The 18,162-nt window shown below is 43.8% G+C and overlaps 1 pseudogene; it reads right to left on the bottom strand.

The window, feature by feature from the left end:
- LOC135535735 (E3 ubiquitin-protein ligase ZNF598-like) overlaps positions 1 to 15,645 on the bottom strand; it is a 51,328-nt pseudogene extending 35,683 nt beyond the window's left edge.
- Between the last annotated feature and the right edge of the window lie 2,517 nt (positions 15,646 to 18,162).

Here is an 18,162-nt window from a genome sequence, read left to right as displayed (position 1 = left end):
ATCTAATGCTGATCACCTGTAGCCTAATCTAATGCTGATCAGCTGTAGCCTAATCTAATGCTGATCAGCTGTAGCCTAATCTAATGCTGATCACCTGTAGCCTAATCTAATGCTGATCACCTGTAGCCTAATCTAATGCTGATCAGCTGTAGCCTAATCTAATGCTGATCAGCTGTAGCCTAATCTAATGCTGATCAGCTGTAGCCTAATCTAATGCTGATCACCTGTAGCCTAATCTAATGCTGATCACCTGTAGCCTAATCTAATGCTGATCACCTGTAGCCTAATCTAATGCTGATCACCTGTAGCCTAATCTAATGCTGATCACCTGTAGCTAATCTAATGCTGATCACCTGTAGCCTAATCTAATGCTGATCACCTGTTGTCTAATCTGACTATTACCTTCAATCTAATGCTGATCACCTGTAGCCTAATCTAATGCTGATCACCTGTAGCCTAATCTAATGCTGATCACCTGTAGCCTAATCTAATGCTGATCACCTGTAGCCTAATCTAATGCTGATCACCTGTAGCCTAATCTAATGCTGATCACCTGTTGTCTAATCTGACTATTACCTTCAATCTAATGCTGATAACCTGTAGCCTAATCTAATGCTGATAACCTGTAGCCTAATCTAATGCTGATCACCTGTAGCCTAATCTAATGCTGATCACCTGTAGCCTAATCTAATGCTGATCACCTGTAGCCTAATCTGACTATTACCTTCAATCTAATGCTGATCACCTGTAGCCTAATCTAATGCTGATCACCTGTAGCCTAATCTAATGCTGATCACCTGTAGCCTAATCTAATGCTGATCACCAGTAGCCTAATCTAATGCTGATCACCTGTAGCCTAATCTAATGCTGATCACCTGTAGCCTAATCTAATGCTGATCACCTGTAGCCTAATCTAATGCTGATCACCTGTAGCCTAATCTAATGCTGATCACCTGTAGCCTAATCTAATGCTGATCACCTGTAGCCTAATCTAATGCTGATCACCTGTAGCCTAATCTAATGCTGATCACCTGTAGCCTAATCTAATGCTGATCACCTGTAGCCTAATCTAATGCTGATCACCTGTTGCCTAATCTAATGCTGATCACCTGTTGTCTAATCTGACTATTACCTTCAATCTAATGCTGATCACCTGTAGCCTAATCTAATGCTGATCACCTGTAGCCTAATCTAATGCTGATCACCTGTAGCCTAATCTAATGCTGATCACCTGTAGCCTAATCTAATGCTGATCACCTGTAGCCTAATCTAATGCTGATCACCTGTTGTCTAATCTGACTATTACCTTCAATCTAATGCTGATGACCTGTAGCCTAATCTAATGCTGATAACCTGTAGCCTAATCTAATGCTGATCACCTGTAGCCTAATCTAATGCTGATCACCTGTAGCCTAATCTAATGCTGATCACCTGTAGCCTAATCTGACTATTACCTTCAATCTAATGCTGATCACCTGTAGCCTAATCTAATGCTGATCACCTGTAGCCTAATCTAATGCTGATCACCAGTAGCCTAATCTAATGCTGATCACCAGTAGCCTAATCTAATGCTGATCACCTGTAGCCTAATCTAATGCTGATCACCTGTTGTCTAATCTGACTATTACCTTCAATCTAATGCTGATCACCTGTAGCCTAATCTAATGCTGATCACCTGTAGCCTAATCTAATGCTGATCACCTGTAGCCTAATCTAATGCTGATCACCTGTTGTCTAATCTGACTATTACCTTCAATCTAATGCTGATCACCTGTAGCCTAATCTAATGCTGATCACCTGTAGCCTAATCTAATGCTGATCACCTGTAGCCTAATCTAATGCTGATCACCTGTAGCCTAATCTAACGCTGATCACCTGTAGCCTAATCTAACGCTGATCACCTGTAGCCTAATCTAATGCTGATCACCTGTAGCCTAATCTAATGCTGATCACCTGTAGCCTAATCTAATGCTGATCACCTGTAGCCTAATCTAATGCTGATCACCTGTAGCCTAATCTAATGCTGATCACCTGTTGTCTAATCTGACTATTACCTTCAATCTAATGCTGATCACCTGTAGCCTAATCTAATGCTGATCACCTGTAGCCTCATCTAATGCTGATCACCTGTAGCCTAATCTAATGTTGATCACCTGTAGCCTAATCTAATGTTGATCACCTGTAGCCTAATCTAATGTTGATCACCTGCAGCCTAATCTAATGCTGATCACCTGTAGCCTAATCTAATGCTGATCACCTGTAGCCTAATCTAATGCTGATCACCTGTAGCCTAATCTAATGCTGATCACCTGTAGCCTAATCTAATGCTGATCACCTGTAGCCTAATCTAATGCTGATCACCTGTAGCCTAATCTAATGCTGATCACCTGTTGTCTAATCTGACTATTACCTTCAATCTAATGCTGATCACCTGTAGCCTAATCTAATGCTGATCACCTGTAGCCTAATCTAATGCTGATCACCTGTAGCCTAATCTAATGCTGATCACCTGTAGCCTAATCTAATGCTGATCACCTGTAGCCTAATCTAATGCTGATCACCTGTAGCCTAATCTAATGCTGATCACCTGTAGCCTAATCTAATGCTGATCACCTGTAGCCTAATCTAATGCTGATCACCTGTAGCCTAATCTAACGCTGATCACCTGTAGCCTAATCTAATGCTGATCACCTGTAGCCTAATCTAACGCTGATCACCTGTAGCCTAATCTAATGCTGATCACCTGTAGCCTAATCTAATGCTGATCACCTGTAGCCTAATCTAATGCTGATCACCTGTTGTCTAATCTAATGCTGATCACCTGTTGTCTAATCTGACTATTACCTTCAATCTAATGCTGATAACCTGTTGTCTAATCTAATGCTGATCACCTGTAGCCTAATCTAATGCTGATCACCTGTAGCCTAATCTAATGCTGATCACCTGTTGTCTAATCTGACTATTACCTTCAATCTAATGCTGATCACCTGTAGCCTAATCTAATGCTGATCAGCTGTAGCCTAATCTAATGCTGATCAGCTGTAGCCTAATCTAATGCTGATCACCTGTAGCCTAATCTAATGCTGATCAGCTGTAGCCTAATCTAATGCTGATCAGCTGTAGCCTAATCTAATGCTGATCAGCTGTAGCCTAATCTAATGCTGATCAGCTGTAGCCTAATCTAATGCTGATCACCTGTAGCCTAATCTAATGCTGATCACCTGTAGCCTAATCTAATGCTGATCACCTGTAGCCTAATCTAATGCTGATCACCTGTAGCCTAATCTAATGCTGATCACCTGTTGTCTAATCTGACTATTACCTTCAATCTAATGCTGATCACCTGTAGCCTAATCTAATGCTGATCACCTGTAGCCTAATCTAATGCTGATCACCTGTTGTCTAATCTGACTATTACCTTCAATCTAATGCTGATCACCTGTAGCCTAATCTAATGCTGATCACCTGTAGCCTAATCTAATGCTGATCACCTGTAGCCTAATCTAATGCTGATAACCTGTAGCCTAATCTAATGCTGATTACCTGTAGCCTAATCTAATGCTGATCACCTGTTGTCTAATCTAATGCTGATCACCTGTTGTCTAATCTGACTATTACCTTCAATCTAATGCTGATCACCTGTAGCCTAATCTAATGCTGATCACCTGTTGTCTAATCTGACTATTACCTTCAATCTAATGCTGATAACCTGTAGCCTAATCTAATGCTGATCACCTGTAGCCTAATCTAATGCTGATCACCTGTAGCCTAATCTAATGCTGATCACCTGTAGCCTAATCTAATGCTGATCACCTGTAGCCTAATCTAATGCTGATCACCTGTAGCCTAATCTGACTATTACCTTCAATCTAATGCTGATCACCTGTAGCCTAATCTAATGCTGATCACCTGTAGCCTAATCTAATGCTGATCACCTGTAGCCTAATCTAATGCTGATCACCAGTAGCCTAATCTAATGCTGATCACCTGTAGCCTAATCTAATGCTGATCACCTGTTGTCTAATCTGACTATTACCTTCAATCTAATGCTGATCATCTGTAGCCTAATCTAATGCTGATCACCTGTAGCCTAATCTAATGCTGATCACCTGTAGCCTAATCTAATGCTGATCACCTGTAGCCTAATCTAATGCTGATCACCTGTTGTCTAATCTGACTATTACCTTCAATCTAATGCTGATCACCTGTAGCCTAATCTAATGCTGATCACCTGTAGCCTAATCTAATGCTGATCACCTGTAGCCTAATCTAATGCTGATCACCTGTTGTCTAATCTGACTATTACCTTCAATCTAATGCTGATCACCTGTAGCCTAATCTAATGCTGATCACCTGTAGCCTCATCTAATGCTGATCACCTGTAGCCTAATCTAATGTTGATCACCTGTAGCCTAATCTAATGTTGATCACCTGTAGCCTAATCTAATGTTGATCACCTGCAGCCTAATCTAATGCTGATCACCTGTAGCCTAATCTAATGCTGATCACCTGTAGCCTAATCTAATGCTGATCACCTGTAGCCTAATCTAATGCTGATCACCTGTAGCCTAATCTAATGCTGATCACCTGTAGCCTAATCTAATGCTGATCACCTGTAGCCTAATCTAATGCTGATCACCTGTTGTCTAATCTGACTATTACCTTCAATCTAATGCTGATCACCTGTAGCCTAATCTAATGCTGATCACCTGTAGCCTAATCTAATGCTGATCACCTGTAGCCTAATCTAATGCTGATCACCTGTAGCCTAATCTAATGCTGATCACCTGTAGCCTAATCTAATGCTGATCACCTGTAGCCTAATCTAATGCTGATCACCTGTAGCCTAATCTAATGCTGATCACCTGTAGCCTAATCTAATGCTGATCACCTGTAGCCTAATCTAATGCTGATCACCTGTAGCCTAATCTAACGCTGATCACCTGTAGCCTAATCTAATGCTGATCACCTGTAGCCTAATCTAACGCTGATCACCTGTAGCCTAATCTAATGCTGATCACCTGTAGCCTAATCTAATGCTGATCACCTGTAGCCTAATCTAATGCTGATCACCTGTTGTCTAATCTAATGCTGATCACCTGTTGTCTAATCTGACTATTACCTTCAATCTAATGCTGATAACCTGTTGTCTAATCTAATGCTGATCACCTGTAGCCTAATCTAATGCTGATCACCTGTAGCCTAATCTAATGCTGATCACCTGTTGTCTAATCTGACTATTACCTTCAATCTAATGCTGATCACCTGTAGCCTAATCTAATGCTGATCAGCTGTAGCCTAATCTAATGCTGATCAGCTGTAGCCTAATCTAATGCTGATCACCTGTAGCCTAATCTAATGCTGATCAGCTGTAGCCTAATCTAATGCTGATCAGCTGTAGCCTAATCTAATGCTGATCAGCTGTAGCCTAATCTAATGCTGATCAGCTGTAGCCTAATCTAATGCTGATCACCTGTAGCCTAATCTAATGCTGATCACCTGTAGCCTAATCTAATGCTGATCACCTGTAGCCTAATCTAATGCTGATCACCTGTAGCCTAATCTAATGCTGATCACCTGTTGTCTAATCTGACTATTACCTTCAATCTAATGCTGATCACCTGTAGCCTAATCTAATGCTGATCACCTGTAGCCTAATCTAATGCTGATCACCTGTAGCCTAATCTAATGCTGATCACCTGTAGCCTAATCTAATGCTGATCACCTGTAGCCTAATCTAATGCTGATCACCTGTTGTCTAATCTGACTATTACCTTCAATCTAATGCTGATAACCTGTAGCCTAATCTAATGCTGATAACCTGTAGCCTAATCTAATGCTGATCACCTGTAGCCTAATCTAATGCTGATCACCTGTAGCCTAATCTAATGCTGATCACCTGTAGCCTAATCTGACTATTACCTTCAATCTAATGCTGATCACCTGTAGTCTAATCTAATGCTGATCACCTGTAGTCTAATCTAATGCTGATCACCTGTAGCCTAATCTAATGCTGATCACCTGTAGCCTAATCTAATGCTGATCACCAGTAGCCTAATCTAATGCTGATCACCTGTAGCCTAATCTAATGCTGATCACCTGTTGTCTAATCTGACTATTACCTTCAATCTAATGCTGATCACCTGTAGCCTAATCTAATGCTGATCACCTGTAGCCTAATCTAATGCTGATCACCTGTAGCCTAATCTAATGCTGATCACCTGTAGCCTAATCTAATGCTGATCACCTGTTGTCTAATCTGACTATTACCTTCAATCTAATGCTGATCACCTGTAGCCTAATCTAATGCTGATCACCTGTAGCCTAATCTAATGCTGATCACCTGTAGCCTAATCTAATGCTGATCACCTGTAGCCTAATCTGACTATTACCTTTAATATAATGCTGATCACCTGTAGCCTAATCTAATGCTGATCACCTGTAGCCTAATCTAATGCTGATCACCTGTAGCCTAATCTAACGCTGATCACCTGTAGCCTAATCTAATGCTGATCACATGTAGCCTAATCTAATGCTGATCACCTGTTGTCTAATCTGACTATTACCTTCAATCTAATGCTGATCACCTGTAGCCTAATCTAATGCTGATCACCTGTAGCCTAATCTAATGCTGATCACCTGTAGCCTAATCTAATGTTGATCACCTGTAGCCTAATCTAATGTTGATCACCTGTAGCCTAATCTAATGTTGATCACCTGTAGCCTAATCTAATGCTGATCACCTGTAGCCTAATCTAATGCTGATCACCTGTAGCCTAATCTAATGCTGATCACCTGTAGCCTAATCTAATGCTGATCACCTGTAGCCTAATCTAATGCTGATCACCTGTAGCCTAATCTAATGCTGATCACCTGTTGTCTAATCTGACTATTACCTTCAATCTAATGCTGATCACCTGTAGCCTAATCTAATGCTGATCACCTGTAGCCTAATCTAATGCTGATCACCTGTAGCCTAATCTAATGCTGATCACCTGTAGCCTAATCTAATGCTGATCACCTGTAGCCTAATCTAATGCTGATCACCTGTAGCCTAATCTAATGCTGATCACCTGTAGCCTAATCTAACGCTGATCACCTGTAGCCTAATCTAACGCTGATCACCTGTAGCCTAATCTAACGCTGATCACCTGTAGCCTAATCTAATGCTGATCACCTGTTGTCTAATCTGACTATTACCTTCAATCTAATGCTGATAACCTGTTGTCTAATCTAATGCTGATCACCTGTAGCCTAATCTAATGCTGATCACCTGTAGCCTAATCTAATGCTGATCACCTGTTGTCTAATCTGACTATTACCTTCAATCTAATGCTGATCACCTGTAGCCTAATCTAATGCTGATCACCTGTAGCCTAATCTAATGCTGATCACCTGTAGCCTAATCTAATGCTGATCACCTGTAGCCTAATCTAACGCTGATCACCTGTAGCCTAATCTAATGCTGATCACCTGTTGTCTAATCTGACTATTACCTTCAATCTAATGCTGATCACCTGTAGCCTAATCTAATGCTGATAACCTGTAGCCTAATCTAATGCTGATCAGCTGTAGCCTAATCTAATGCTGATCACCTGTAGCCTAATCTAATGCTGATCACCTGTAGCCTAATCTAATGCTGATCAGCTGTAGCCTAATCTAATGCTGATCAGCTGTAGCCTAATCTAATGCTGATCAGCTGTAGCCTAATCTAATGCTGATCAGCTGTAGCCTAATCTAATGCTGATCACCTGTAGCCTAATCTAATGCTGATCACCTGTAGCCTAATCTAATGCTGATCACCTGTAGCCTAATCTAATGCTGATCACCTGTAGCCTAATCTAATGCTGATCACCTGTAGCCTAATCTAATGCTGATCACCTGTAGCCTAATCTAATGCTGATCACCTGTAGCCTAATCTAATGCTGATCACCTGTAGCCTAATCTAATGCTGATCACCTGTAGCCTAATCTAATGCTGATCACCTGTTGTCTAATCTGACTATTACCTTCAATCTAATGCTGATCACCTGTAGCCTAATCTAATGCTGATCACCTGTAGCCTAATCTAATGCTGATCACCTGTAGCCTAATCTAATGCTGATAACCTGTAGCCTAATCTAATGCTGATTACCTGTAGCCTAATCTAATGCTGATCACCTGTTGTCTAATCTAATGCTGATCACCTGTTGTCTAATCTGACTATTACCTTCAATCTAATGCTGATCACCTGTAGCCTAATCTAATGCTGATCACCTGTTGTCTAATCTGACTATTACCTTCAATCTAATGCTGATAACCTGTAGCCTAATCTAATGCTGATAACCTGTAGCCTAATCTAATGCTGATCACCTGTAGCCTAATCTAATGCTGATCACCTGTAGCCTAATCTAATGCTGATCACCTGTAGCCTAATCTAATGCTGATCACCTGTAGCCTAATCTGACTATTACCTTCAATCTAATGCTGATCACCTGTAGCCTAATCTAATGCTGATCACCTGTAGCCTAATCTAATGCTGATCACCTGTAGCCTAATCTAATGCTGATCACCAGTAGCCTAATCTAATGCTGATCACCTGTAGCCTAATCTAATGCTGATCACCTGTTGTCTAATCTGACTATTACCTTCAATCTAATGCTGATCATCTGTAGCCTAATCTAATGCTGATCACCTGTAGCCTAATCTAATGCTGATCACCTGTAGCCTAATCTAATGCTGATCACCTGTAGCCTAATCTAATGCTGATCACCTGTTGTCTAATCTGACTATTACCTTCAATCTAATGCTGATCACCTGTAGCCTAATCTAATGCTGATCACCTGTAGCCTAATCTAATGCTGATCACCTGTAGCCTAATCTAATGCTGATCACCTGTAGCCTAATCTAATGCTGATCACCTGTAGCCTAATCTAATGCTGATCACCTGTAGCCTAATCTAATGCTGATCACCTGTAGCCTAATCTAATGCTGATCACCTGTTGTCTAATCTGACTATTACCTTCAATCTAATGCTGATCACCTGTAGCCTAATCTAATGCTGATCACCTGTAGCCTAATCTAATGCTGATCACCTGTAGCCTAATCTAATGCTGATCACCTGTAGCCTAATCTAATGCTGATCACCTGTAGCCTAATCTAATGCTGATCACCTGTAGCCTAATCTAATGCTGATCACCTGTAGCCTAATCTAATGCTGATCACCTGTAGCCTAATCTAATGCTGATCACCTGTTGTCTAATCTGACTATTACCTTCAATCTAATGCTGATCACCTGTTGTCTAATCTAATGCTGATCACCTGTTGTCTAATCTAATGCTGATCACCTGTTGTCTAATCTAATGCTGATCACCTGTAGCCTAATCTGACTATTACCTTCAATCTAATGCTGATCACCTGTAGCCTAATCTAATGCTGATCACCTGTAGCCTAATCTATTGCTGATCACCTGTAGCCTAATCTAATGCTGATCACCTGTAGCCTAATCTAATGCTGATCACCTGTAGCCTAATCTAATGCTGATTGGAAGATATATTGCAGTTGCCAATGTAATGAACTAAACATGGCCATTAATAAGTGCATAATAACACAAGGCTAAAACAACAAACTGACCGTAGACCATTACATCTGACTGCCAGATCCAGGTATGATACAGTCTGCACACATTGATGTGGAATGACTCCAGCGACAGTCATTTCCACAGGTTCACTGTCTCAAATGGTAGGCTGCAGGAGCACGACAGTCCTTTCCACAGGTTTACTGTCTCAAATGGTAGGCTGCAGGAGCACGACAGTCCTTTCCACAGGTTTACTGTCTCAAATGGTAGCCTGCAGGAGCACGACAGTCCTCTCCACAGGTTTACTGTCTCAAATGGTAGGCTGCAGGAGCACGACAGTCCTTTCCACAGGTTTACTGTCTCAAATGGTAGGCTGCAGGAGCACGACAGTCCTTTCCACAGGTTTACTGTCTCAAATGGTAGCCTGCAGGAGCACGACAGTCCTTTCCACAGGTTTACTGTCTCAAATGGTAGCCTGCAGGAGCACGACAGTCCTTTCCACAGGTTTACTGTCTCAAATGGGAAGCTGCAGTAGCATAGAAATAGGCTACTGGACGGCCAACAGCTGCAAATGTATCATTCTCCACATGTAATGTCAGTTTCATTGTGAACTGTTCCCCCACAACAGAGGCCCCTAGACTGTTCCCCCACTAACAGAGGCCCCTGGACTGTTCCCCCACTAACAGAGGCCCCTGGACTGTTCCCCCACTAACAGAGGCCCCTGGACTGTTCCCCCCACTAACAGAGGCCCCTGGACTGTTCCCCCCACTAACAGAGGCCCCTGGACTGTTCCCCCACTAACAGAGGCCCCTGGACTGTTCCCCCACTAACAGAGGCCCCTGGACTGTTCCCCCACTAACAGAGGCCCCTGGACTGTTCCCCCACTAACAGAGGCCCCTGGACTGTTCCCCCACTAACAGAGGCCCCTGGACTGTTCCCCCCACTAACAGAGGCCCCTGGACTGTTCCCCCACTAACAGAGGCCCCTGGACTGTTCCCCCACTAACAGAGGCCCCTGGACTGTTCCCCCACTAACAGAGGCCCCTGGACTGTTCCCCACTAACAGAGGCCCCTGGACTGTTCCCCCACTAACAGAGGCCCCTGGACTGTTCCCCCACTAACAGAGGCCCCTGGACTGTTCCCCCATAACAGAGGCCCCTGGACTGTTCCCCAATAAGAGGCACAGAAGGGAGTTGCATAACTTCCACTCGAGACCCAAGAACTGAGCATAAAAACCCTCCATCCGGGTTTCCATAAGCAGAGTCGATATTACAATGCAGTTTAAACCACCTACAACCGAATGCATCTCATGCGCTCTAGTACCCAGTGCTTTTCCAGTGCTTTAACACGCTAGAACTGATATGTTTTACGGAAAAAGATGTCTCCACAATGACACATTAAACAGCCCAACTACAACCGCTGAAACAGTTGCCAAGACGTGCGTCTGCTGTTCACATGCTAGTCGGAAATGGAAGCTCAGAAACGTCCGACTTGCTGATTGATTGAACGAGGCACGTGTATAACTACAACCAGTTAAGCAAGTCGGACATTTCAGACTTTCCTAGTTCTGACTAGCATGTGAAGGCAGCAAATGTCTCCTCTCACTCAGGTGACTCAGCTACCTGCTGCAGCGCTCTCTCAACGCACACCCAGAGACCGCAGGAAGACGGGCAGGAACTCCCCCAGAGACCGCATGAAGACGGGCAGGAACTCCCCCAGAGACCGCAGGAAGACGGGCAGGAACTCGCCCAGAGACCGCAGGAAGACGGGCAGGAACTCGCCCAGAGACCGCAGGAAGACGGGCAGGAACTCGCCCAGAGACCGCAGGAAGACGGGCAGGAACTCCCCCAGAGACCGTAGGAAGACGGGCAGGAACTCCCCCAGAGACCGCAGGAAGACGGGCAGGAACTCCCCCAGAGACCGCAGGAAGACGGGCAGGAACTCCCCAGAGACCCTAGGAAGACGGGCAGGAACTCGCCCAGAGACCGCAGGAAGACGGGCAGGAACTCCCCCAGAGACCGCAGGAAGACGGGCAGGAACTCCCCCAGAGACCGCAGGAAGACGGGCAGGAACTCCCCCAGAGAGCGCAGGAAGACGGGCAGGAACTCCCCCAGAGAGCGCAGGAAGACGGGCAGGAACTCCCCCAGAGAGCGCAGGAAGACGGGCAGGAACTCCCCCAGAGACCGCAGGAAGACGGGCAGGAACTCCCCCAGAGACCGCAGGAAGACGGGCAGGAACTGCTTTTCCAATGCAAATCCAAGCTCATGCTTGTAGGTGATGTCATTGCGACATTGGCTAGCTCAGCTCATACGCAGAAACATGTCATCAGGTTTAACGGTCGTTTTGCGCTTGTGCAGGCCGTCAGATGAAATGAGCCTTTCACAGAAAAAGGGTTTTTACCCCCTTTTCGCCCCAATTTCATGACATCCAATTAGTAGTTACGATCTCGTCGCAACTCCCCAACGAGCTCGGGGAGAGGTTGAAGGTCAAGTCTTGCGTCCTTCGTAACATGACCCGCCAAGACGAGCTACTTCTTAACACACTCCTCGTTTTACCCGGAAGCCAGCCGCACCAATGTGGAGGAGGAAAACCCATTCGACTGACAAACGGGGTTAGCTTGCAGGCACCCGGGCCCACCACAAGGAGTCGCTAGAGCGCAGTGAGCCAAGGAAATTCCACCGGTCAAACCCTCCCCTGGACGACGCGGCTGTAGTGCCCTGAGACCGCTGCGCCACTCGGGGAGGCCGATGAAGTTGTTTTTTGCCAAAAATTAAAACGTGTCAGTTTGTCACTTTTATGAGGTTCGAGAAATAACATGTTCAACTACTTAAGATTTAAGCTCAAATCTCGGTTGCATCTGTAGATTGAAAAAATGAACAACTAAAGCCAGAATTGTTCACTTATATTTATTGACTTCTCAAACCCCAAACTTGTCTGGTCTGCTTGGTCTGTTTCAAAAGCGTTCCTGGAAGTCTTGCGATTTTGCACTTCTGGGTTTAGAAACTGACACACCCCTACAGCCCTCCCCTTCCCCACCACTCACTCAGCAACAGCTGGCCTCACTGCTTGATCACAGATCGAACAATGAGACCGATATTTCACAGGATGTATAAATGTGAAGCATCCGGTCGGCGTTTCAACTCACTACCAAATATGGTGATGAGGAAACCCATCCGGTCTGCGTTTCAACTCATTACCAAATATGGTGATGAGAGGAAGCCCAGTGGGAGAAGATGGAGCGAGATGGATATTGGCCGACATTCTGCCAATGTTCTCGTCGATGAAATGTTTGATCTCAATACAGTTCACGGTTCCCAAACCTAAAATCAGTTATGAACTAAGTTGAGTTTACTTTTTTCCCCTCACCATTTGCCAATGTTTCCAAAAAGTGAATTTAGTTTTTGCACACCCGCACTTCAGAGTAGGCGTTCCCTAATGAAAATATGCAAATACACGCATAAAATGAGCCAATAGGATCTTGGGAGCTCGTGCTTTGCTCTGCCTCCATCCTTGCTTGTTCTGCCAACTATGACTCATTTATTCCCATTGCAAACCATAGGTTGTGGTCTCTCTTGGATTAGCTATAAACATCTTTGGCCTGATTCTCTGATAGTCAGCAGGTCACAGTGAAATATATATTTTTGTTGTTGTGAGAAACGCCTTGGCGACCGCGGTGCAATTTAGAAGTAGTCCGAAACACCTGCAACCAATACATTTTCACATCGATTTCAAAGTAGCTCAAATTTCAGGAAAACCGCAACCCCGACCGTCCCGTAGCGAAAACCCCGGCAACCCCGCCGTCCAGTATGGAAACCCCGGCAACCCCGCCGTCCCGTAGCGAAAACCCCGGCAACCCCGCCGTCCAGTATGGAAACCCCGGCAACCCCGCCGTCCCGTAGCGAAAACCCCGGCAACCCCGCCGTCCAGTATGGAAACCCCGCCGTCCCGTAGCGAAAACCCCGGCAACCCCCGCCGTCCAGTATGGAAACCCCGGCAACCCCGCCGTCCCGTAGCGAAAACCCCGGCAACCCCGCCGTCCCGTAGCGAAAAACCACGGCAACCCCGCCATCCAGTAGCGGAATGAGCTTTGCATGAAGATGTACAGCGTGGTTAAATAGAGATGCACTGGATATACAGCAGTATGTGGACTCCCCTTCAAATGAGTGGATTCAGATATTTCAGCCACACGCGTTGCTGACGGTTGTATAAATCGAGCACACAGCCATGCAATCTCCATAGACAAACATTGGCCTTACTGAAGAGCTCAGTGAGTTTCAACGTGACACCGTCATGACGCCACCTTTCCAACAAGTCAGTTCGTCAACTTTCTGCCCTTCTAGAGCAGCCCCGGTCAACTGTAAGCTCTGTTATTGTGAAGTGGAAACAGTCATGGAGCAACAACGGCTGAGCTTCGAGAGTGGTAGGCCACACAAGCTCACAGAACGGGACCATCGAGTGCTGAAGCTCGTAAAAATCATCTGTCCTCGGTTGCAAAAGTTCCCTACCGAGTTCCACATACTTTTGGTCATGTAGCGTACTTCACAATGTAAACAGGGCATAATGCCGGCCTCATGTCGCAGAACTAGGAAACTTGGAAATGACCGAGTTGCTAAACGAGACAAACAGAATCACCTGGCTTATCAGTCTTTCTGAACGCTGATAACTTCAGAACAAAGTCGACTACGAATACAAAGTTCTCAATGTCTTTGCAATTGATGTGAAGTATGAAAAGCTATTTCAAATATAAGAAATTAGATGAATGCATTCAAATTTAAACATTAGGCTATAGGCTCATTTCAAGTATATTGAAATTACATTTCATGTTCAATTAATTGACTTCTAATTTTCCTACTTGTACTTTTCACAAAATCTGTAATTTGTCAAAAATATATCATGTGTAGCCTAACATGCGAGCAATGACGTGCCAAATCTGTGATTTAGTGCATTTTTATTGAGTAAGCATTAGGCCTAATGTCTGTCTAGGAGCTGATCCGTCGTCTGCATTGTGAAATAATTACCATGTTAATGAGGTCATATTTGAATGGAGAAAACTTATCCTAGAGCAGTGATCCCTTTCTTCCTGATCTATCAGACCGCTGTCTCTACGTGGGGGTTTTGGGAAACGCATGTAACATCATCGGCCGTTGTAGGAAAGATGGATAGTTAAAACAGTCCAACCAAAACGCCATCGCTGTCGGGAAACCGGGCCCTGGTCAATATAATGAATCATCTGTGGCTCGGTCCATGGTACGGGGAGGGGTGACTGTCCCGTCCCGGGTAGTAAATTACAAACCATTGCATAACCACCACCCTACCCTTCATGAAGCCTGACAGCTCTCTCTCATAAGACAACCTTACATGGCCGTATAGCATCGGTTCCATACTTATTAGTTACCTACATAAATACAAAAACTACTTACTTGATTACAATAACACCAAAATGTGTTATAACTAACCTCTTTGTTCTATTTGTGAAAACACTCAAGCTAACGTTAGTCATTACGTGTCTTAGGTCATTTAACTGTGTGTGTGTGTGGAGGGGTTAGCTCGTGCCTGCCTATTACCACTTACAAACGACAAATATATGTGTTGACTTTGACGCATAACTATCTAAGTAAGTAAATAAACCCCCTCCGACCGAACTGAAGGAGTTCGATAAGAGTCCATGAGAGATCATTGGAAACGTAGCTGAGCAGATACCACGGCCTACAGTGTTCCCAGCGCATCCCCGCTGTAGAGTAGTCGGGCCGGTAGTCGGTGTTACCTTGTCGAGCTGCTCCCGGCACACGGCGCAGTACTTCTGGTCGCACAGCACCCTCATTTTGGTCGAGCAGCGGTAACACACCGGGTGGTCGCATTTCCCCAGGGCGAAGATGTCGAGCTCCTGACAACACAGAACACAGTTCCGCTCGTAGTTGTTAGATGTTGATTCCATGGTGGTTATTTGTTTTTAAAGGAGTTAAAACCCGGAGTTATATTTGGTTTTCCGGTCTGAATCGCAGACGTCAGGAAGTAGCTGGGTGGTTTAACAGCGGCTATTCGTTCAATAGAAGGAGGTATCGTCTGTTTGTGTAATGACACGGAAGTCCTAAAGTCACTCGGCAATGCAGATATTTACTGGTGTATAAACTATAAGGATAGGCTGTAGAATGGTAGTTGTGCTTATCCTATCCCTCGCCAATAGAGATTTACTGGTGTATAAACCATAAGGATAGACTTCAATGGTAGCTGTGCTTCTCCTATCCCTCTACGAGGCCTTGGGGTTCATTACACAGGCGGGTCCTCTGACGTCTCCACGTGCCTGTCTCAGTGACTCAGAACATGTCAGATGATTCTTTATGTCAATCCGACACGCATTACATAGAGTATGTATTTATTTGTGGGTGTCCATCATCCATAATATGTATGTATAGACTTTGGTGAGAGTTTTCCGACTGTTCAGGCACACATTACTCGACAGGCGAACCGCAGCGCGGACCCGAAGCCCCTCGTCGGTGATTGGTCAACGGTGGGGTTTCTTCAATAAAGTCTGTCATTCAACGAGATACGACTTGTTTCCATGCAAATGTTTTATTTAAAAATACTTTACCAAATATCTTAGTTCAATGAAAAATTGCGCAACTAAGATCTCTAAGGTAAAAATGTCAAAATGAACGTCAGATTTATTGAGTTATTTTGGCTACAGCCTCTCAAAATGGACAAACAGTACTATTGCCGCTTTATTCTCGTTTTTTAAAATCAAATCAAATGTTATTTGTCACATACACGTGTTGAGCAGATGTTATTGCGGGTGTAGCTTGTGTTTCTAGCTCTAACAGTGCAGTAATATCTAACAGTAATATTTATCCATTTCACAACAATACACACACATCTAAAGTACAGGAACTGCCTTTAAGAAGGAGATGCCTTTAGCTAACATGTAAAGGAGATGCCTTTAGCTAACATGTAAAGGAGATGCCTTTAGCTAACATGTAAAGGAGATGCCTTTAGCTAACATGTAAAGGAGACGCCTTTAGCTAACATGTAAAGGAGATGCCTTTAGCTAACATGTAAAGGAGATGCCTTTAGCTAACGTAAAGGAGATGTCTTTAGCTAACGTGTAAAGGAGATGCCTTTAGCTAACATGTAAAGGAGATGCCTTTAGCTAACATGTAAAGGAGATGCCTTTAGCTAACATGTAAAGGAGATGCCTTTAGCTAACATGTAAAGGAGATGCCTTTAGCTAACATGTAAAGGAGATGCCTTTAGCTAACATGTAAAGGAGATGCCTTTAGCTAACATGTAAAGGAGAGGCCTTTAGCTAACATGTAAAGGAGATGCCTTTAGCTAACATGTAAAGGAGATGCCTTTAGCTAACATGTAAAGGAGACGCCTTTAGCTAACGTAAAGGAGATGCCTTTAGCTAACGTGTAAAGGAGATGCCTTTAGCTAACATGTAAAGGAGATGCCTTTAGCTAACATGTAAAGGAGAGGCCTTTAGCTAACGTGTAAAGGAGAGGCCTTTAGCTAACGTGTAAAGGAGATGCCTTTAGCTAACATGTAAAGGAGATGCCTTTAGCTAACATGTAAAGGAGATGCCTTTAGCTAACATGTAATGGAGATGCCTTTAGCTAACATGTAAAGGAGATGCCTTTAGCTAACATGTAAAGGAGATGCCTTTAGCTAACATGTAAAGGAGACGCCTTTAGCTAACATGTAAAGGAGATGCCTTTAGCTAACATGTAAAGGAGATGCCTTTAGCTAACATGTAAAGGAGATGTCTTTAGCTAACATGTAAAGGAGATGCATTTAGCTAACATGTAAAGGAGATGCCTTTAGCTAACATGTAAAGGAGATGCCTTTAGCTAACATGTAAAGGAGATGCCTTTAGCTAACATGTAAAGGAGATGTCTTTAGCTAACATGTAAAGGAGACGCCTTTAGCTAACGTAAAGGAGATGCCTTTAACTAACATGTAAAGGAGGCGCCTTTAGCTAACATGTAAAGGAGATGCCTTTAGCTAACATGTAAAGGAGATGCCTTTAACTAACGTGTAAAGGAGATGCCTTTAGCTAACGTGTAAAGGAGATGCCTTTAGCTAACATGTAAAGGAGATGCCTTTAGCTAACATGTAAAGGAGATGTCTTTAGCTAACATGTAAAGGAGATGTCTTTAGCTAACATGTAAAGGAGATGCCTTTAGCTAACATGTAAAGGAGCTGCCTTTAGCTAACATGTAAAGGAGATGTCTTTAGCTAACATGTAAAGGAGATGCCTTTAACTAACATGTAAAGGAGATGCCTTTAGCTAACATGTAATGGAGATGCCTTTAACTAACGTGTAAAGGAGACGCCTTTAGCTAACGTGTAAAGGAGAAGGCCTTTTAGCTAATGTGTAAAGGAGAGGCCTTTAGGGCTAACGTGTAAAGGAGATGCCTTTAGCTAACGTAAAGGGAGACGCCTTAGCTAAAGACATGTGTAACGTGTAAGGAGATGCCTTTAGCTAACGTGTAAAGGAGTTGCCTTTAGCTAACGTGTAAAGGAGATGCCTTTAGCTAACGTGTAAAGGAGATGCCTTTAGCTAACGTGTAAAGGAGATGCCTTTAGCTAACGTGTAAAGGAGTTGCCTTTA

The sequence above is a fragment of the Oncorhynchus masou genome, unplaced genomic scaffold, assembly GCF_036934945.1.
Source record: "Oncorhynchus masou masou isolate Uvic2021 unplaced genomic scaffold, UVic_Omas_1.1 unplaced_scaffold_506, whole genome shotgun sequence".
In the NCBI taxonomy this organism is placed as follows: Eukaryota; Metazoa; Chordata; class Actinopteri; order Salmoniformes; family Salmonidae; genus Oncorhynchus; species Oncorhynchus masou.
This window is presented reverse-complemented; position numbering and strand designations above follow the sequence as displayed.